Genomic DNA, 5,709 nt, shown 5'->3' with positions numbered 1-5,709 from the left:
ATTAGGATCCTGATGTTTACTCATTACATGTCTGATGCATCTATCTCGCACTTCTCCCCCAGGTAAGGTTAGGACACTGACACATGATGGAAAAAGCGCCACATCCACAAATATTAAGTATTTTATCCAGAAAGGAATTAATAGTGTACATGAATAAGAACAGGACAAAGTGTAAGCAGATGTCAGATAATTATAACAGGAGATATCATCCAGACTCCCTGCTCATCCTGTGCACCAGGGAGATTTGTTCTTCTTGTGTGTGTGTTGGGATATGCAGGATCTGAGTACAGAGTGTTCTAAGTAAAACAGTGAAAGACGAGAATAAAGAATACGCAGGGAAAGTTGGAGCCCAGCTACCAGTGTATTTTTTTTCACAGCCAGATTAGAAATTTGAGGTGTTGATGTTTAGGTATCATCATCACCATTTATTTATATAGCGCCACTAATTCTGCAGCACTGTACAGAGAACTCATTTACATCAGTCCCTGCCCCATTGGAGCTTACAGTCTAAGTTTTCTAACATACACACAGGCTAGGGTCAATTTGTTAGCAGCCAATTAACCTACCAGTATGTTTTTGTAATGCGGGAGGAAACTGGAGCACTCGGAGGAAACCCACGCAAACACGGGGAGAACATACAAACTCCACACAGATAAGGCCATGGTCAGGAATTGAACTCATGACCCCAGTGTTGTGAGGCAGAAGTGCTAACCACTTAGCCACCATGCTGCCCAGGTATATCTGTGTAGTTTCTGTTTATCCCACACTTGTCAATGCAGGGGTACTGTACCAGGGAAAGCTGTCATTTTTTGGACCATCGCTTAAGCAGGTCTAATTAGCCCATCATTTAAACAGATTTAATTGGTCCATGCTTACAATAATTGGCTGTCACCAAAAGAGTGTTGTCAATTCTAAAGAATGGACATGATTCAAGCATGTGCTGTGTCAGAATCTCAACTACTGACAGACTGTTTCAACCTGTTTGGGGATCATGAGTGTAGGAAATTTGCTGCTCAGAACATGCAGTGCCCCTGCAGAGGAGACTTTTAACAAAATTCTCCCTATCTGGATCCGATAAGCATAGTGTGGTCAGTGCCTGGGCTAAGGGGGCCTCCATTCCCCCGTCAAGTTTGAAATAATTTTTGGGTCTGTTTCTCCTTTTGGGGAGATGCCTCTGGCCAATCCACATGACAAATAATAGTTTCTTCCTAAACAGTTCTAGTGTAGAGTGGGAGCTCTGGAGTCACATAATGAGGATGATTTTTATGGCTGTTGCAGATATCGCTAAATACATTTTTTACCACCCCTACAGATTATTGCATTGTGCGGTAGGATGCCTAAGGCCCATTTGGGAGTACGATGTAGATAAGTGACCAACTCATCTATTTCAAGTCTCCACAACCGGACCCAGAAGCCCCTTATAACAGGGCATGCTCAAAAACAGGGAAACAAGCCCGTTGAAGCCTTACCGCATTTGGGGCAGCTCAAGCTATCCGAGAGGTCTATGCTATATCTACGATGGGGTGAGAGTTATCCCCTCTGTTCACCGCTGCGAAATTAGTAGCGCTATATAAATTGATGATGATGATGATGATGATGATCCCCTATGAAAGATATTGAAGAATATTTCCAAGAAATGATGGAAGTATTTAGGTAAGATCTCCAATTCCAATTCAGGAAAGTATGCTAACTATAGGTTAAGGCCTTTCTAAGTTGTGGAATGGTCCTATGAGGTTTTTAAGAAATTGTAAGTAACAAGCTTTTCTTGAGGGGGGATTGGACAGTAGAAGATTGTCCAAGTGGTTATCTTATTATCTAAAGTTTAAAATTAATCGTTACATAAATATATATTTATAATATGATATGTAGATTATAAATATAGGAATTTAAAACCTAAAAGAATTGCTGTAAAAGTGTGCTCAGTAGACTCCATGTACTGTCGCCATCTCTCAGTTTCACTCTCACTACCCATAGCCACCCAATCTCACACTCTAAGTGATCCATGAGGTTGTGTGTAGTTAGAGAGAAACTAACACTGTAAAACTGTCCCCATTTTCTTGGCGTGAAATGATCTCCAACAAAATGTGGTGTATGTAGTTCCTGTTGCTGTGTGTGTGTGTGTGTGTGTGTGTGTGTGTGTGTGTGTGTATTTGGTGGAAGGTGACACCAGGGGGTAAATGTATCATACTCCGGTTTCTTCAACTCGCGGGAGTTCGGCGAGATGACAGCTAAAATTTAAAGCGGCGCTGCCTTGTAAAGGGAAACTTGCCTTTACAAGGCAGCGCCGCTTTAAATTTTAGCTGTCATCTCGCCGAACTCCCACGAGTTGAAGAAACCGGAGTATGATACATTTACCCCCAGATCTTATTTTGTGCTGTGTATATTTGTTGTATGGATCTATTTTCGATGCAATGTGTTCCCTGCAGTTCTACAGTAAAGAAGCATGCAATGACCACTGTGTCTTGGTCAATATGAAGGCTTTTATTGAATTATAAGTCACACACTTAACCTTGGCGACGAGAATAAAACTCTTCATCTGCATCGCTCCAGTGATCAGTGGAGCGCCAGCAGGACTGACACAGCGCGATTGGGGGGTGCATAGGAGCAGCACATGTAGACTGCCAGAATCACCCAGGCTGATTAAAGGGGCATATGAGTTATATCATTATTTCTCTAAGTGAGGGAAGCACAAGCATATAAAGTCTAAATGTCAGGATACATTGACACAATAGCTGCTTATCATAGTGCTACAGGGGACTGGGTCTCATATATTGAAAGGATGGAACAATACTGTGATGCTAACGATGTACAGGGAGACAAGAGAGTAGCGGTTTTACCTAGTTTTCTGGGTGTTAAATCATATAATTTAATGATAAGTTTATTAGCACCTGAAAAGCCCACCAACATATTATTTAAAGACAAAGTGGACATATTACAAAAGCATTTCAATCCTAAACTATTAGTGATTGCTAAGATATTTCGGTCTCACAGAAGAAACCAAATTAAAAATGAAAGTGTGAGAGAATGCATTGCTGTACTGAGAAAATTATCTGTATACTGTCAATTTGGAGCAGGGTTTCAGATGCTCTAAGGGACCATTCAGTATGTGGCAGGACAAGTGAAAATACACAATAGAAATTACTGGCTGAGCCTGAACTTACCTTAGAGCAGGTATTGTCTATAGCTATTTCAATGGCAGTGGCGAATCCAGGGGGTTGTAGAGGGGGGCGGGGGGTTGAACAGGGAATGGTGTTTTAAACACAATCAGAGTGAACGTGTCTGGTAACTGTTAGGAACCCCTCCAGCCGGCACAACACAACCCGGAGTCTACTCTGCCAGTCAGGTGTTCACTGGAGCCCCTGATGGTGGGGACAGACCGGGCTGCAGACTGACAGAGGGTCGTGAAGTGTGTACCGGCTGGGGAGAACCCAGGCAAGAAGAGTCAGGTCCACGCAGAGGTCAAAGGTCGGCAGCAGGTAACAGTAACAACGAACAAGCTGAGGTCAGAGGTCACAGGCAAAGTAGCAGACGCGGGTAAACGAGCCAAGGATCAGGGTCACAGGAAACACAAGCAAAGTCAAATACGAAGCCAAGGGTCATACACGGGAAGTCAAAACGTAGATACAGGAAACAGGAACTGGAACAAGCAGGTCAGCAGACTGGAGCACAGAAGCTATAACCGGCAATGAGGCAGCAGACCTCATTGCCCTAAATACCAGTGGCCACCAATCAGAGCCTAGCTCTGAATTAGACACAGCCCCCAGCATAATTAATAGGTTGCATTAATTAGCCCACAGGCTAGAGAATATGGTGAGCGCTGCGCCCGGCTTCCTCTCATTGCCGGGACGCAGCGCTGAAGCGTCTTCTCGTTGCAACGGCCGGGTCAGGGCCGGAAGTGACGTCCCGGTCGCCATAGCGACGGCCGGGACGCAGGTGAGTGAGTCGCGGCGGCTGGGCACCGCCGCGGCTCGTAACAGTAACCCAGACTTGTATATAGTGTGCGGCCACAGACAGCCCACTAGCAATAATAGCTAAATCGCCCCCCTAAAAAAATCTAAATCCGCCCCAGATAAATGGAGACTGCAACCAGGGATACTTCAGAATTGTAAAGAAAGGGGCTAGAATGTGCTACACATCAAATTCCACTGTAGAAAGTCCACACATGATGCCAGTCAGTGCTGTTTTAAAGACAAAGTGTGTGTAAAATGTTGCGAAAGAGGCCATATTGAAAGGGTGTGCCAGTTGGGGAAAACACCCGACCACCCGCAACTGGCAAGAGACCGTAGGAGAAAATACACAACAGGTGCATAAGGTAGCTGATAATGAGTCAGACTGTACTCATAGTAACGGGAAATAAATGGTCTAAGCGACCTAGATGTGCACACCATAACGGCAAAAGAGCGCCAAGTGATCTGGGTCCGTATGGAAGTAGCGGGAATTAAATTGCAACTGTTCTGTCAGTGATAAATTCAAGTGATTACAAACGCCTGTTTGCAAAGGTTCCATTAAAGAAAACACGCTCTGCACATATACTGACGAACCAAATTACACTCAAATTGATCGAGAGGCCTTAAGTCTAGTATGGGGAGTAAAGAAATTTCATTAATATTTGTAAGGACAAAAGTTCACGTTGGTAACTCATCAACCTCTAACATCATCAACCATTGGTGTCAATTTTTAACCCTGCAAAGGGAGTTCCAGCCATGACTACTGCTTGTCTTCAACACTGGCCGTTCTTCCTGGGCGTACACAAGGAACGAAACTTCACGACTATGTTGATGGTCTGTCCGCTATGATTGTGTTTGCCCCAGTGTGAGAACAATAGTAAAGACCCACTGGAAGTGTGTCACAACATGTTGGTAGAACAGCTACCTCTTACCAATGACATGATCAATCATGAAACGAGGAAGGACCCTGTGCTGTCTAAATTAATGGATTTCACTCTCAAAGGTTTGTCTAAACATGGCAATGCTCAAAATTATGGATTCTCGGCTAGAAGAGATAAACTTTCCTCCTATCAAGGAACTTTAATGTGTGGGTCCAGAGTGGTAATACCATCAAAACTAAGGAACAAAGTTCTGGAAAATCTGCATGAGGGTCACTTAGGCATGGTGAAAATGAAGAGTCTTGCTAGAAGCTTTGTGTGGTGCCAGGAATCGATGGCCAGATTGAAACATTGACAAAAGAATGTAAAGGATGATAGAGAGTTCAAAATTCACCCCTGGGAATGGCCCATAGTACGGGTGCATATTGACTTTGCTGGTCCATTAAAGGATTGTATGTTTCTTGCTGCAGTGGATGCTCATTCAAAATGGCCGGAGGTAATAAAGATGAAATCACTACATCTGAGAAAACAATTGCTGTACTGAGAACCATCTCTGCAAGAAATGGTCCGTCTGAACAAGTGTGCAGTGACAATGAGCAGAATTTCAAAAGTTCATATAGGAAAACGGCATTAAACATTTCACGTCCGCTCCATACCATCCAGTCACCAACAGTTTAGTTGAGAGATTCCTACAAACTTTCAAAATAGTTATTAAATCCATGCACCTTGTGCATGTGCCATTACAACACAAAATTGACAACTTCCTGTTTATTTACTGTAGAACTGACCACTCCACTACCGGTCAGCCACCTGCTGTGCTCTTTATGCAAAGGAATTTGCGGCCTAAATTGGACATGATAGAAGCAGATGTGAGACGGAAGGTA

The sequence above is a fragment of the Mixophyes fleayi genome, chromosome 10 (genome assembly GCF_038048845.1).
Source record: "Mixophyes fleayi isolate aMixFle1 chromosome 10, aMixFle1.hap1, whole genome shotgun sequence".
NCBI lineage: Eukaryota > Metazoa > Chordata > Amphibia > Anura > Limnodynastidae > Mixophyes > Mixophyes fleayi.
This window is presented reverse-complemented; position numbering follows the sequence as displayed.